We start from the raw sequence: 17,915 nt of genomic DNA on the forward strand, positions 1-17,915 counted from the left end.
TGGATAAGCTTACCAGAAAAGAGTTGCTAAATCTTTCAACAGAAAAGTGAAACCGAGGTGTTTTGAAGTGGATGATTTAGTAGTAAAGAAAGTCATTCCCAATAACTCAAATCCACGTGGGAAATTCACTCCAAATTACGAGGGTCCATACATTGTCAAGAAAGTTCTTCCTAGAGAAGCACTGATTCTTGTAGATATGACAGGAACAAAACTAACCTATCCTGTAAATACAGATGCTGTCAAGATTTTCTACCCATGAAATGAAGACGGACATTCAAGAAAAATTGGCACTATTTTCAACATGTGCATATCATGCATATCATGCATTCCATAGAATATGTTTGTTCATTTTGCAGGATATGACAAAAGGAAATCTGAGATGACTCAAGACTTCTAAAATCTTTCGATGGAGTTGGAAAACAAAAAGGGAAGTATCATTCTCAAATTCAGTTTTCTCAATGTTGCTTTCTAACATACTTTTCCCTTTTATCATCCCCAAGGAAACTGGAAGAAAAAATCAAAAAGAGATAATCTTTCATGAATGATCAAGACAAGACAAACAAGAGGTTGGTTGCATCGTTTCAATCAGAAATGAACAATGCTTCAATCAATGTTAACACTGGGTTTTAATTTTACAGGGATCTCATCAAACCGATCAGGTAAGTATCCCTAACCTGTGAATTTGAGTTCAAACATTTCATTTTCAAATCTCCAGTGGAGCAAATTAATGCAGAAGTTTGAAAAGATAATTTTTCTTGAAAAATCAAATCAAAACAATCAAGAGGGATATTGTCAAGCCAATCAAGTAAGTATCCCTAACTCGTAAATTCGGGTCGAAGAGGTTAATTTTCTAGAAAAATGAAACTTTTTTTCCCCTAAGCGGATTAACATGAAAGTTTATTTCAAAGATTACCTCAAAAGTGCTTTAAACAAAAAGTTTTGAAACACATATTCTTTGAGCATGCATTACGCATCAGAACTCCTTAAAAAGGAAGTTTTGATAAAAGGCTTTGAAAAATTTCATAGAAAAAGTTTGGATCAAATCAAATGGAAAGACCTTCAAATGATGAAAGGTAAACCATATCCAAACACGTCCCATATACACTTGAGTGAATGGAAGGATGAGTATCAGAATGAGAGAAAACTTCATCCGAAGGAAATAGGAGATATTCGCAATGATTACATGGATTGAAATGATGAAAGGCAATCATTTCACTATCCCAAACACATGATTATCCCTTGCAAATCAAATTTGAGCCTAAACAGTGGAGAAATTTCCCAAAAGCAACCTTGTTAAGAACCACCCCACACTGGGGCAAATTAGGAGGTTCACGGTTGATATTTATGGAGAATAGAATCAAGAAAGATTTTATTGCATAACACTTGCATCAATCTTTCTGTGATAACTTCAAATGAATTCATATGGAAGCTCACAACATCTCAAGAGGAAGAAGAGCATTTCGTTTCCATATCCCAAACACATTTACCTTTGACAAAGCCCAATTGAGCCTGAATATTCATTTCAAAACCCCAAGTTGGTGACCATCTCTTCGCACTAGAGCATAAGCATATGATCCACTTTGATAAATAGAAAGCAAAAGGGCAGAACACAGAGTCCTTAGAATGCAAAAAAATCAAGGACAAGGAGTCTGAGGCATGAAAAAGCAGTGTGCCTGGTAAAAGCAAGGCCAATGCCCAGAAAAAATGAGCAAAAGAAAAGAAAGAAAAGCATTCAAAAGAAAGAATGACAGAAGTCAAGTCAAAAGCAAAGCAAAAGTTGTGAAAAATCAAAAGTCACAACAAATCAGTGATTGAAAAATCTCGATGAAAGTTTAGGGGACTCTTGTGTTCATGCTAAGAAAAGATCCCTAGTGGACAAAGAAAAGGGTGGTGATGCTAAGAAGATCACCAGTTTTACAAAAACCTTGAATTCAAAAACAATTTAGCCTTTTGAGCCTACCCAATATCAATATTATAACCTCTACCCAAAGACTCTTCAGATTGGGATGTTGAGATTGAAAATATGATTTCATGACAAGAAGTCATCACTCAAAGAAGTGTATGCAATATTATTTTGTCTTATCCTCGAGGTTCTTAACTTGTAGACCCGAAGTCAGACATGATGAAATCCTTTTCTTGGCCTCAGAATGTCTATCCTTTGAATAGCCATTGACCAAGCCAACATTACAACCTTTTGAAAGACATTATCGGATCAATTGGAATGTATACATTGCGAATATCTCCGAACACCTAAGGATTGGTTAAGAGAGATAAAATTGAGGGATATCAGAAAAATCCACATTCAATCAAATGAAGGAAAGACCAAATTCATAGATTGAAACAAATCCTTTCTAATGAAGGTCTTCCAAAGGATTATTTCAAGCATTTCTTGAAAATTTGCAAGCATCTTGCTCAAATACTTCCTTTAAAAGGAAATTTGATTGCCTGAAATGCATTTAATGCAAAGAATGCATATTTCAAAATCACATTTCAAATAGTTTTTGGTTAACTTAAAACCAAGTTTTCAATAAGTTTGTGGTAAACTCAAAACCACATTTCAAATAGTTTTTTGTCAACTTAAAACCAAGTTTTCAAGAAGTTTGTGGTAAACTCAAAACCACATTTCAAATAGTTTTTGATCAACTAAAATCATATCAAGGTTAGTGAAACCTCAAAATCACGAAAACTCACAATTAAGACATTCATTGAAGTCTTCCTAAAGTCCTACAGGCGAGAAGCCCCTAGGCAAATCCAAAGTCCTATTGGTGAGGAACCACCAGGCAAATTAAAGTCCTATTTGGCAAGGAGCCACTAGGCAAATCCATAGTCCTACTGCTGAGGAACCACAGGCAAATTAAAGTCCTATTTGGTGAGGAGTCACTAGGCAAATTCAAAGTCCTACTGGTAAGGAACCACTAGGCAAATTCAAGTCCTAAGGTGAAGAGCCGCGGGTGTTCATGGTTCGTGAGTCCGTCCTTAAACCGCGAAATCAGAATAATCATCATAATCATCACTACCACCAATTCATGCCCTTGGATGAGCAACAAAGAAACTCTCACAAACAGGTAAGTTTCTCTCTCTCAATCATTAAGAACCTTTCAAAATGTGTTCCAAAGAGAGAACCTTTGGATTAGATCACGAATTTCAAAAGTAAATACCCTAATCAGTTGTTATGAAATTTCCATTTTATCTTAGTGAGTCGACTAAAAATTCAGGTGTCACCTTGTCTTTGAGATCAATCTCTAACGAGCTCAATCTCAAAGAGGGGCAGCTATTGACACCTAATTTTTAGTTCATTTTTGTCATATTTTCAAAATTTTCAAAATTAGGTCTAGGGATCTTGGCCAAGCCTAGAAACCTATTTCAAAATCAAAAAATAATTTTTTATCTGCATTTTTTCTTAATTTCTTTTAGTCAAAATAAGCAAGAAAATCAAGAAAAATAGTAAATGGAATCAGAAAATTCCATAAAAATAGTCATTAATTTTATTTTAAATCCAATTTAATAAAAAAAACTGTCAATTTTGAAAAATTTCAATCGGGTATATGTTTTTCCCAAAATTGGGCAAAATTAAACCCGAATTGAACCAAAAATGAAATTAAATTTTTTCTAGACATTTTTAAGTCATAGTGTCTTCACAACAATTGATTCTGGGACCTTGAATTGCACAATGGTCGGTCCAATTGCACAATTTGATATAAAAATAAAAAATTCCCAAAATTTGATTGAAAATTAAGAATTTTGAACCCAAATTGGGAATTGTGCCCAAAATGAAATTATCGAAATATGAGACTACCATTTCTAGGGTTAATTAGACTTGGGTAATTCAATTTTAGCATCGGTTTTGCCTAATCAGGTCATTAGGACATCGAATTGAGAGAAATCCGAATAACCCGGATATGAAATTTGGAAAATCTTGAGCACAATTATAATAAAAATTGGGGAAAATTATACGTTTGGGTTCGGAATATGATGGGAAATTCAATTTTGGGGTCAAATTTCGAAGATTTTGTGGAAATCGGACTTAATTTGCGATTTTTTACAAAATCGGAACTGCCGGGTCGGGCGGGTCGACCCGACTCGACCCGAACAGTGTATCTTCTTCGCCCGACTCACCCCAACACGTGCACAAACCCAGAAAATCATTTCAGACCCGAGACTTCATTGATGATTTCTAGCTATTTTAGCACGTGTTCATCGGTTTGGCCAACTGCAAAATGTCCAGCTGGCACCAGTTCATCATCCCAACCGATCGGAGTTCGATTCCAACGGCTTTTGAGTGGGAAATCAAAGAACAAAAATGAAAAAAAATTGACCCGGAAGAACAAAAGGTGTTCGACGATTTTCCAGAGAGAGAGAGGAGAGAGAATAGAGCGAAACCAAAGAGAGAGAACCAGAGAGGAAGGGTCAGAGGTCCCCCCGTGAGTGTTCGGCGCCGCCCTAGACGGCGGGACGCCGGCGAATCGCGAGTTGGAAATGACCTCCCCTCGCCGTCCCAACCGGGAAAGTCTGATCGGGAACGCCTGAAACCGAGCATCATCCGGCCGATTCAGACCTGTTCCAGCGAATCCAAGAACATCAGGAGGAAGATCACGTGTCAGGGAACGACTCTCGGGGCGCCAATTACTTCAACAATTTCATTTAATCGTTGAACGACACAGGTAAAAATCGTTCGTAATCAGTTTTGTCAAAAATTTCCAAAATTTGGTTTTGTTTTCAATGTGCAAGTTTGAGTGATTTTATTGTCGAATCTTGGTATTTTGATGCTCATTATTAGTTTCTAATCATTTTTTATGCGATTTGATTGCATTTTGGGCATCAAAAACACTTAAACCGAGTCGGCCAGTGCATTAAATCCCCTCGCCGGAAAACTTGAAGCTTCACCGGAGCGTCGCCGTGGCTGTAGGGCCATTCAAGTCAGCCTCTCTGAACCTTATTTGTTGATTTGTTAGTCATTAGAATCGTGTTAGACGGCTAGGGCGATTAGAATAAGGATCTGAAGCCTTAAAAAGCTCGGTTTGGTCAGTTGCAACTTAGGGTTTTTGATCGGGTTTTTCGCCGGCCGGTGAATGACCGCCGGAGTCCCGAGTAGGTCAAATCAAGAATAGAACAAGCGGACATTACCATGGTGTAATCAGAATGGACAAAAGGTCACCGGAAGGTCGCCGACGGTGAGCCCAAAGTCGCGGCCTTGAAAACTGAAAACATGGAATAATGCCCACCAACCGTTTGTGAAAATGCCTAAATGAAAAAATGCCCAAACGACGCCGTTTTGGCGTTGTGCTCACCATAGGAGGTGACCGGCGCCTGCGCCGGCGACGACCGATTCGGTCTCGGTCGAATCGGTCTGAAAAGGTCCGGTCCGGTTCAATTCCCCGACGGGAAAATTAAAAAATAAATAAATAAATCACAAAAATATAAAAAATTAGATTTTTTAGAAAATTAGAAAATTCACAAAGAAAATTAAAAAACAAAAATTAAAAAAATTACAGAAAATTGAGAAAAATATAAAAATTTTTAGAAAATTCATAAAAATTTGGAAAATACAAATAAAAAATTTGAAAATTTTGGAAAATCAATAAAAATTGAAAAAAATTGGAAAATTCACAGAAATTTCCAAAAAATCATAAAAAATCAGTTCTCAGTTAAAAAATTTTCCCAAAAAAAAAATCAAAAATTAAAAAAAAATCAAAATTTTTGAAAATCCACAAAATGATTCAAAATCATCGTGGCCAGTCATAAAAAGTGAAATTTGAATTTTCCAAAATGCCTAAGTGGCATTTTTTGGAAAATTCCAAATTTAGGGATAAAGCCCCTAAAAAAAATCCTAAACCCTAAAATGTGTAAATCATGAAATGAACAAGCTATTAGAGCTTTGTTAGGATTTGGGTGTTTTGCTTGATTTTCATTTTTAGTGGCCAAATTAGGGTTGCTATGATTGATTTGCTATTGGTTATGCATTTAATTCTTGGGTGCTTAACTGTCTGTTCATGATTAGATTAGTGAATTGACCTTAGGGATCCGTGTGACACGTTAGACAAGCCATATCGTTCTTAGGTACCGAAAGAGCGTTAATGGTCTCGATTTGGGATCATTAACGTAACCAAGTCCCTTATTCAGAATCTCTGGTTTGTAGGATTACGGTACTTCTCCCGTACCTCAATTAGGTTTCTAGTCAACCTATCATAAATGACTAGTGGCGACTCCAAATTCAAATTTAGATCAAATAAACCTGGCTGTCACATGAAGTATGGTTTGGGAGAGGCCCGTATAGAAAAATACCTCCATTCTAGCACGCGAGAGCGTGGCGCGACACCGACTTATCCAGATCGATCTGGCACGTGTTTGATCAAGATGCCAGCTGGAGAATTTCTAGCTGGCACCAGATAATCATCCCAACCGATTCTAAATCGGTTCTAACCACTTTTGGGCAAGAAAATTTGATGAAGAAAAGAGGAGAAGAACCTTATCATACACATAGAACCCGCTCGAGAATATTCCAGAGAAAGATTAGAGAGAGAAAGAGTGAGAAAGAGAGAGAGAGTGTGCTAGAGATGTGTAGAGGGTTCGAAGACCGAGTGATCGGTGTTTTCTTCGACGAGAAAACGCCGGCAAATCGGCTCCGATCGTGATCCTCCACGTCCGGCGAGCCGGTGACGAAACCATTTGCGAAGGCCTGAAACCGAGCCTCGACCGGAACATCCAGAGCACCTCCGGCGAATTTAAGACCACCAGATCGAAGCCGAGGTGTTGAGGAACACTTCTATAGTCGCAGATCGGCTCGGAGAAGGAGTTTGATCCACTTTTGAGACAGGTAAACTTTGGTTCTCACCATTGTTTATCATAATTTCCAGATTATAACAAGGATATAATCTTGCAAATCCATTGAGTTTTGTTGCGATTTTGAGCTTATTGATGCATAAAACTTGCTTCTGATCACTTGTTCCATATCTTGATTGCATTTTGGCCATAAAAACCGCATGAAACCCTCTCGGCCACCATTGCCGAACTTCGCCGAAGCTCGCGAGGTCCTCGCCAGAGCGTCACCATGGCTAATGGCCGTTCAAGTAGGCTTTCCCTGACCTTGTATGATGATTTGATAATTGTTCTGAGCGACTTAGACGGTTAAGACAATTAGTGCTAGGATTTACATTCTCGAAAATCTAGTCTAGAATCAGTGCTACGTTAGGATGTTCATGGTAGATTCTCGCCGGTCGGCGAAGGTCCGACGGCGCTCCGACTAGGCTAGGATGGTAGATGGTGACATAAGGTTTATATAGAACCAAAAATCAGCTCTGGAACACCACCGAAAGGTCGCCGGATCTCAATCCAAAGTAGCGGCCTTGAACACTTTAGTCTTAGAATTATGCACACTAGGTGCTCGATAAAATGCCACAAAGGAAAAGCCTTCAAACGGCGTCGTTTTTGGCGTCGTGCTCGCCGGAGGAAGAAGACCGGCGCCGGCGCCAGTGCCGGCCAGTTCGGTCTCAGCCGAACCGGTCTGAACCGGTTCTGTCCGGTTCAATTTTCCGGCAAGAAATAAAAAATTCAAATAAAAAATAAAAAAAATCAGAAAATTCTAAAAGAATTAGAAAAATCAGAAAAATTCCAAAAAAATAAAAAAAATTAGAAAAAAATCATAAAAAATTAGATTTTTTTAGAAAAGTAGTAATTTCGGGAATTTTAGAAAAATTAATAAAAATTCCAAAAATTCTCAGAAAATTCATAAAAAAATTCAGAAAAATCATTAAAAAAAATAGAAAATTTGAAAAATTCACAAAATGGCCCAAAATCATTGTAGCCAACCTCAGGAAGTGAAATTTGAATTTTTGGAAATACCCAAGTGGTATTTCTAGGAAAAACTCCTAAAAAACCCTAAACCCAAAAATACACCATTAAATGAATAAGCCTCTAGGGCTTCTTTAGGGTTTGGGTGTTTTACTTGATTTTCATTTTTAGTGGCCAAATTATGGTTGCTATGATTGATTTGCCATTGATTGCGCATTTAATTCTTAGGTGCTTAATTGTTTGTTCATGATTAGATTAGTGAATTGACCTTAGGAATCCGTGTGACACGTTAGACATGCAACATCGTTCTTAGATACCGAAAGGGCGTTAATGGTCTCAATTTGGGATCGTTAACGTAACCAAATCTCTTATTCAGAATCTCTAGTTCGTAGGATCGTGGTATTTCTCCCGTACCTCGATTAGGTTTCTAGTCAACCTAACATAAATGACTAGTGGCAACTCCAAGTTTAAATTTAGATCAAATAAATCCCGTTGTCATGTGAGGTATGGTCTGGGAGAGACCCGTGTAAAAAAAGACCTCCATCTAGCACGCGAGAGCGTGGCGCGACAAAAGTAAGGCCAAATGCCCAAGAAAAATGAAGCAGAAAAAGAGAGTTCAAAAGAAAGCTCAAAATGACAAAAAAGTCATGACAAAATAAAGTCAAAATTATGAGAAATCATAGATCACAACAAGTGAGAATGAGCAAAAAAAAAGAGATTAGATGAACGTTTAGAGGACTTTGATGTTCATAAAAGAAAGATCCCTAGTAAACAAAATAGGAAAAGGGGTGGTGATGCCAAGAAGATCTCCAATTTCATAAAAACTTTGAATCCAAATAAATGAGCTTTTTGAGCCTACCCAATACCAACAATACAACCTCTCCCCAAAGACTCTTCAGATTGGGATGTTGAGAGTGGAAACATGACTTTATGATAAGAAGTCATTATTCAAAGAAGTGTATATAATAATATCTTGTCTTGTCCTCGAGATTCTTAACTTGTGGACCCGAAACCAAGTATGACGAAATCCTTTTTCTTGGCCTTAAAATGCCTATCCTTTGAATAGCCATTGACCAAGCTAACATTACAGTCCTTCGAAAGACCTTATCGGATCAATTGGATTGTATACATTACGAACATCTCCGAACACCTAAGGATTTGTTAAGAGAGATAAAATTGAGGGATATTAGACAAGTCCCCATTCAATCAAATAAAGAAAAGGCCAAGCTCATAGATTGAAACAAATCCTTTCTAATGAAGGTCTTCCAAACGATCATTTCAAGCATTTCTTGAAAAATTGCAAGCATTTTGTTCAAATAATTCCTCGAAAAGGAAATTTGATTGTCTAAAATGCATTAATGCAAAGAATGCATGTTTCCAGACCAAGTTTCAAAAGTTTTTGATTAACTTAAAACCAAGTTTTCAAACAATTTGTGGTAAGCTAAAAAAAAAACCACGCTTCAAACGGTTTTGATTAATTTCAAAACTACTTTTCAAAATAGTTTTTGGTCAACTAAAAAACCATACAAAGGTTAGTGAAACCTCAAAAATCACATAACTCGCGATCAAGGCATTCATTGTTTGAAGTCTTCCCAAAGTCCTACAGGTGAGGAACCTCTAGGAAAATTCAAGTCCTACAGGCGAGAAGCCCCTAGGCAAATTCAAAGTCCTACAGGTGAGGAGCCCCTAGACAAATTCAAGTCTTACAGGCGAGGAGCCCCTAGGCAAATTCATGTCTATAGGCGAGGAGCCCCTAGGCAAATTTAAGTCTTACAAGCAAGGAGCCCCTAGGCAAATTCAAAGTCCTACAGGCGAGGAGCCCCTGGGCAAATTCAAAGTCCTACAGGCGATGAGCCCCTAGGCAAATTCAAAGTCCTATTGGTAAGGAACCACTAGGCAAATCCAAAGTCCTACTGGGAGGAACCTCTAGGCAAATTCAAGTCCTACAAGTGAGGAGCCCCTAAGCAAATTCAAAGTCCTACTGGTGAGGAATTACTAGGCAAATCCAAAGTCTTACTGGGGAGGAACCACTAGGTAAATTCAAGTCCTACAGGCGAGGAGCCCCTAGGCAAATTCAAAGTCCTACATGCGAGGAGCCCCTAGGCAAATTCAAAGTCCTACAGGCGAGGAACCCCTAAGCAAATCCAAAGTTCTACTGGGAAGGAACCACTAGGCAAATTCAAGTCCTACAGGCGAGGAGCCCCTAGGCAAATTCAAAGTCCTACAAGCGAGGAGCCCCAAGGCAAATTCAAGTCCTACTGAGGACGAACCACTAGACAAATTCAAAGTCCTACAGGCGAAGAGCCCCTAGGCAAATTCAAGTCCTACAGGCGATGAACCCCTAGGCAAATTCAAGTCCTACATGTGAGGAACTACTAGGCAAATTCAAAGTCCTACTGTGGAGGAACCAATAGGCAAATTTCCAAATCCTTAGGCGAGGAGCCTCAGGTGTTCATGGTTCGTGGATTCGTCCTTAAACCACGAAATCTGAATAATCATCATAATCATCACCACCATCAATTCATGCCCTTGGATAAGCAACAAAGAGACACTCACAAATAGGTAAGTTTCTCTCCCTCAATCATTAAGAACCTTTCAACATATGTTTTGAAAAGAGAACCTTTGGATTATATCACGAATTTCAAAAGCAAGATCCCTAATCAGTTGTTATGAAATTTCCATCTTATCTTATTCATTGAGTCGACTAAAAACTCAGGTGTCACCTTGTCTTTGAGATCAACCTCTAACGAGCTCAATCCCAAAGAGAGGCAGCTGTTGACACTTGATTTTTAGTTCATTTTTTTTTTATATTTTCATAAATCTCAAAATTAGGATTAGGAATCTTGGCCAAGCCTAGAAACCTATTTCTAAACCAAAAAATATTTTTTTGGCTTTTTCCTACATTTTTCTTTAATTTCTTTTAGTCAAAATAAGTGAGAAAATCAAGAAAAATAGTAAATGGAATTAGAAAATTCCATAAAAATAGTCATTACTCTCCTTTTAAATCCAATTTCATTAATAAATCATTAATTTTGAAAAATCTCAATCGCGTATATGTTTTTCCCAAAATTGGGCAAAATCAAATCCGAATTGAACCAAAAAGGCAATTAAATATTTTCTAGTCATTTTTAAGTCATAGTGTCTTCACAACAAATGATTCTGGAATCTTGAATTACATTATGGTCAGTCCAATTGCACAATTTGTCAAAGAAATCAGAAAACCCCAAAATTCAATTGAAAATTAAAGGTTTTGAGCCCAAATTGGGAATCGTGCCCAATATGAAATTGTCAAACCATGAGACCATCATTTCTAAGGTTAATCAGATGTGGGTAATTCAATTTTGGCATTAATTTTTCCTAATCAGGTCATGAGGACATCAAATTGAACAAAATCATATTAACCCGAATACAAAAATGTGAAAATCTTGGACATTATTATCATAAAAATTGGGGAAAATCACATGTTTGGATTCAAAATGTGATGAGGAATTCAATTTTGGAGTTTAATTTTGAAAATTGGGTCAAAATTGAGCTTAATTTGCGAATTTAGACCAACCCGGGTCGACCGGGTCAACCCGACCCGACCCGGGTTGTTCATCTACCTTACCTGACTCACCCAGATGCCCATTAAACCCCAAAAAAACATTTCGAGCCCGCGACTTCATCGATCTTTTCCAGCCAATTAGACATGTGAAAATCAACTTGGCCAGCTGGAGAATTTCTAGCTGGCACCAAAAACCGATCTAACTGATCGGAAGTCGGTTCCAACGAACTTTGGACGGGAATTTTGATGAACAAAAACGAAGAAAAATTGAGCATTGCAAGGGGGGAGGTGTTCGACGAATTGCCGAGGAGAGAGAGAGAAGAATCCAGAGAGAGATTGAGAGAGAAAGAAGAAGAGGAATACGAGTAGAGGTTCAAGGCCGAGCGATCGGCGTCGCCTTGATCGGGAGGGCGCCGGCAAATCAGCCGGCAAGAGTGACCTCCTCTTTCCTTCTCCGGTGAGCAAGCTGACCAAGAAGCTCTGAAAACTGAGCTCCGGCCGGCGTATCCAAGCGTTCCCCGGTGAAACCAACGCAATTATATTGAAGTCCAAGTGACGAAGAACAGCTCCATAGGTTCCGATTAGCTCGGGAGCATCATTTCAGTTCCCAACGAATCAAGTAAAGTTGGATACTCATTACTGTTTTCCAAGAATTCCCGAAAATATGTTTGATTTTAAAATGGATGTTCATGCAATTTCTTTTGAGATTTCGAGTTTGTGGAAGTTTGGAATATGTTTCTGATCATGATCGTGTTGATTGATTGCATTTTGGGCTATGAAATCAATGAAACCGAGTCGGTCAACCATTGAAACCTCATCGCCGGAACTCGGATACCCTCGCTGGAGCATCCTTGTGGCCATAGGTCATCCAAGTTAGCCTTTCTTAACCTTGTTTGATGATTCTATGTTCAATTTGAACCGAACTAGACGGTTACGGCGAATAGAGTAGGGATTTTGAGTTTTTGATGAGCATGATTTAGGTTGGCAATGAATTAGCATTTTCCGGCGAGGTTTTCGCCAGTCGGATATGGTCCGACGGCTAATCAGTTAGTTTAGTATGATAGAGGGTGATATGAACCTGATACAGAACCAAAAATCAATCAAAAAAGGGCACCGGAAGGTCGCCGGCGGTGGGCTCAAAGTCACAGCCTTGAAAATGTGGAATACAAAACTGTGCACACCACCTGTTCGACATAATGCCTCAATGAATAGGAGGCAAAACGGCGCCGTTTTGGCATCGCGCCCGCCGGAGAAGACGACCGGCGACCGGCACCGGCGACGCTCGGTCCAGTCAAGCCGAACCGGGTTGAACCGGGCCGGTCCGGTCCACCACTTCAGCTGGAATTTTTTTTAAAAAATAATATAAATAAAAAAATCTAAAAAATTAAAAATTCATAAAAAAAATTAAAAAATCAGAAAAATATAAAATTTTTAAAAATTCGAAAAAATTTCAGAAAAATAGGAAATTGACAGAAAAATAAGAAAAAATTAGAAAATTCATAAAAATTCAGAAAATTCAAAAATAATAAAAAATGTGAAAATTTCAGGAAAAATCTAAAAAATTAAAAAATTGGAAAATTCATAAAATTTTCAGAAAATCACAAAAATCAATTCTCGGCTAATGAAATTCTCAGAAATTCAATTTCCGAAAAAGAAAAAAAAATCAAAAATTTTAAAAATTTTAAAAATTCACAGAATGGTTCAAAAACACTGTGGCCAACCTTAGAAAGTGAAATTTGAATTTTTCGAAGTGCCCAAGTGGCATTTTTAGAAAATCTCAAATTCAGGGGTTATAACCCCTAAAAAACCCTAAAACCCTAAAAAAGTGCAAATCATGAAATGAATAAGCTTCTAGAGCTTCATGAGGGTTTGGATGTTTTGATTGATTTTCATTTTTAGAGATAATCTAGGATTGATTGATCTGATTGACATTGATTGTACATTTAATACTTGATTGGTTTTTTCCGTGATTAGAATGGATAGAATTGGTGGGTAAGCCTCGGAAATTTGCATGACACATTAGACATCGTATCGTTCTTAGGTACCGAAAGGGCGTTAGGGATCTCAATCTGGGATTAATAACATAACCAAGTCCCCGTACTCAGAATCTCTGGTTCGTAAAATCGTGGTATTTCTCTCATACCCCGATTAGGTTTCTAGTCTATCTACCAATAATGATTAGTGGCGACTCCAAAATCACAAACTTAGACTAAATAGGAAATTACCATCCGCTGTCACATGAGGTATGGTCTGAGAGAGACCCTTACATGGAAATACCTCCTTAGCTCGCAAATCCCAAAAGTCCAAAAAGCGCGGCGCGACACAAGATAAAATGGAAATTTAACAACAACTTATTAGGGATCCTGCTTTTGAAATTTGTGATCTAATCCAAAGATTCTCTTTTTAGAACACATTTTGAGAGGTTCTTAATAATTGAGGGAGAGAAACTTATCTGTTTGTGAGCGTCTCTTTGTTGCTTATCCAAGAGTATGAATTGATGGCGGTAATGATTATGATGATTATTCTGATTTCGTGGTTTAAGGATGAACCCACGAACCATGAAAACCTGAGGCTCCTCGCCTGAGGATTTGGAAATTTACCTAGTGGTTCCTTACCAGTAGGACTTTAAAATTTGCTTAGTGACTCCTCGTTAGTAGGACTTTGGAAATTGCCTAGGGGCTCCTCGCCTGTAGGACTTTGGAAATTGCCTAGGGGCTCCTCGCCTGTACGACTTTGGAAATTTGCCTAGGGGCTCCTCGCCTGTAGGACTTTGGAAATTGCCTAGGGGCTCCTCGCTTGTAGGACTTGAATTTGCCTAGGGGCTCCTCTCCTGTAGGACTTTTGGGAAGGCTTCAAACAATGAGTGCCTTGACCATGAGCTATGTGATTTTGAGGTTTCACTAACCTTTGTATGGTTTTTAGTTGACCAAAAACTATTTTGAAAAGTGGTTTTGAAATTAATCAAAACTATTTGAAGTGTTATTTTTTTTAGCTTACCACAAACTGTTTGAAAACTTAGTTTTAAGTTGACCAAAAACTTTTGAAACGTGGTCTGGAAACGTGCATTCTTTGCATTAATGCATTTCAGACAATCAAATTTCCTTTTCAAGGAATTATTTGAACAAAGTGCTTGCAATCTTTCAAGAAATGCTTGAAATGATCATTTGGAAGACCTCATTAGAAAGGATTTGTCTCAATATATGAACTTGGTCTTTTCTTTATCAGATTGAAATGGGAATTGTCTGATATCCCTCAATTTTATCTCTCTTAATCAATCCTCAGGTGTTCGGAGATGTTCGCAATGTATACAATCTAATTGATCCGATAAGGTCTTTCGAAAGACTGTAATTTTGGCTTGATCAATGGCTATTCAAAGGATAGGCATTTTGTGGCCAAGAAAAAGGATTTCGTCATAACTTGCTTCGGGTCTACAAGTTAAGAACCTCGAGGACAAGACAAGATATTATTGCATACACTTCTTTGAGCGATGACTTCTTGTCATAAAGTCATGTTTCTACTCTCAACATCCCAATCTGAAGAGTCTTTAGGGAGAGGTTGCATTGTTGGTATTGGGTAGGCTCAAAAGGCTCATTTGTTTGAATTTAGGGTTTTTATGAAATTGGTGATCTTCTTGGCATCACTACCCTTTTTCTTTTGTTCACTAGGGATCTTTCTTTTATGAACATCAGAGTCCCCTGAACATTCATTACAATCTCTTTTCTTTTGCTCATTCTAACTTGTTGTGATCTATGATCTCTCATGATCTTGGCTTTGCTTTGTCATGACTTTTTTGTCATTTTGAGCTTCTTTTGAACTCTCTTTTTCTTTCTCATTTTTCTTGGGCATTCGGCCTTGCTTTTACCAGGCACACTGCTTTTTCATGCCCCTAATTCTTTTGCCTTTGACTTTTTTTCTAAAGACTCTGTGTCATGCTTTTTCTTATCTATTCAAAGTGGATCATATGCTCATGCTCCAGCGTGAAGAGATGATCATCAATTTAGGGTTCTGAAATGAATATTCAGGCTCAATTGGGCTTTGCCAAAGGTAATGTGTTTGGGTAGAAGAAATGAAGTGCTCTTCTTCCTCTTGGGATGTTTTGAGCTTCCATATGACTTCATCTGAAGTTATCACAGAAATATTGATGCAAGAGTATGCAATAAAATCTTTCTTGATCCTATTCTCCATAACTGTCAACCACAAACCTCTTGATTTGCCCCAATATGGGGTGGTTCTTAACAGGGTTATTTTGGAAAAACTTCTCCACTGTTTCGGCTCAAATTTGGTTTGCAAGAGGTAAGCATGTGTTTAGGATAGTGAAATGACTGCGTTTCATCATTTCAATCCATGTAATCATTGCGAACATCCCCTATTTCCTTCGGATGAGTTTTTTCTTACTCACTCATTTACCTTTCATCATTTGAAGGTTTTTCCATTCGATTTGATCCAAACCTTTTCTTTAAAATTTTTCAAAGCCTTTTGTCAAATTATTCCTTTTAAGGAATTTTGATACTTAACGCATTCTCAAAGAAAGCATGTTTCGAAACTTTTGATTTGAAATATTTCTGAGGTATTTTCTTTTCAAAACAATTTGTTTGTTTTGCTCAGTCTTAGTGTCATTCCGCTTGGGGAAGAAGAAGTTCGATTTTCTCTTAGAAAGGTAACTTCTTTAACATATGCACTCACGATTTAGGGATACCTGTCTGATCAACTTACCAAGATCCCTCTTGTTTGCATGTTTTTGCTTTGATTCCACTGGGGATTCTTCTTTTGTTGCTCCCTTTTCTTTGTCTCCCTGGGGATGATAAAAAGAAAAGCACATTAGGGAATATCAACGGAAAATTGAATTGGGAGCGATACTTCCCTCTATTATTTGATAACTTCATTGGGGATTCTGAAACCATCAACTGGTTCGGACTCCTTTTGCTTTCTTCTGTAAAACAGATAAACATGTTTATGAAATATGTGGTATGCATGATATGCACGATATGCACATGTTCTAAAGTGACCCAAAGCTCTTCTTGAATGTTTGTCTTCATTTCATGGATAGAAAATCTTGACAACACCTGCATTTACAGGATATGCCAATTCTGTTTCAGCCATATCTACACTAATCAATGCTCCTCCAGGAAGGACTTTCTTGATAATGTATGGACCTTCATAATTCGGAGTGAATTTGCCATGAGGATCTGAATTATTCAAGATGACTTTCTTCACTACTAAATCTTCTGTTTTGAAATGCCTTGGTTTTACTTTTCGGTTAAAGGATTTAGCCACTCTTCTCTGATAGGCTTGCCCATGGCATATAGCTCTTAATCTCTTTTCATCGATCATGTTGAGTTGTTCATATCTTTGTTGAATCCACTCAGCTTCTGAAAGTTTCAATTGTGATAGTATCCTTAATGAAGAAATTTCTGCTTCAACAGGTAGCACTGCTTCTATTCCATAAACCAAAGAAAACGGGGTTGCTCCAGTTGATGTTCGAATTGAAGTTCGGTATGTCATTAGAGCATACGATAACCTTTCGTGCCAATCACGATAATTTTCCGTTGTCTTGGCCAATATCTTCGTGATATTCTAATTTGCCGCTTCAACTGCTCCATTCATTTGTGGATGATATAGGAATGAGTTCAGGTGTCGGATGTGGAAGTGTTTGAATAAATCATCCACAATCTTGTTGTTTAGATTTGAGCCATTGTCCGTAATTATTGCTTCTGGAACCCCATACCTAGCAATGATGTCCCGCCTAATGAATCTTGCAACATTCTTGGCAGTAACATTTGTGTAGGAGTTTGCTTCAATCCATTTGGTGAAATAGTCAATAGCAACCATGATAAACCGGTGCCCATTTGAGGCCTTGGGGTTGATTGGACCAATCATATCAATGCTCCACATTGAAAATGGCCATGGCTCAGACATTTGTTGTAGCTCATTTGGCAATGCATTAATTTTGTCTCCATAAACTTAACATTGATGACAACATCTCACATGTTGAATGCAATCTGTTTCCATTGTCATCCAATAATATCTTAACCTCATAATCTTTCGGGCTAGAAGATGTCCATTCATGTGCGGTCTACATTCACCCTCATGAATCTCTTTCATGATCTGTTCAGCTTCTGCAGCATCCACACATCTTAGTAGGGTTGAATCAAATGATTTCTTGTAAAGGGTTTGACCGCTGAGGAAGAACTTGTTGGCTATCTTCTTTATAAATTTTCTGTCGCCTGGTTGGCTTCCTTCAAGAAATTCTCTCAATTGAAGATACCTTTTGATGTCATGAAACCATGGTTCGTTATCAAACTCTGCCTGGACCATCATGCAAGGAGCTGGTTGTTCAAGAATATTAATTCTCAATGGTTTTATATCCATACCATCTTCAGCTTGTAGTAAGGATGACAAAGTTGCAAGAGCATTTGCAAAATGATTTTGAGCTCTTGGTAGATAATCGAATTCTACTTCTTCGAATTTTTTTGTCATCTCTTCTAAGTATCTGTGATAAGGAATTAGTTTGGCATCTCGAGTTTGCCATTCACCAATTGTTTGCAATATGATGAGCATAGAATCTCCATATACTTGTAACCTC

This window comes from Syzygium oleosum, unplaced genomic scaffold (assembly GCF_021117445.2).
Source record: "Syzygium oleosum isolate NSW1041296 unplaced genomic scaffold, Sole_v2.1 Sole_v2.02, whole genome shotgun sequence".
Classification (NCBI taxonomy): Eukaryota; Viridiplantae; Streptophyta; class Magnoliopsida; order Myrtales; family Myrtaceae; genus Syzygium; species Syzygium oleosum.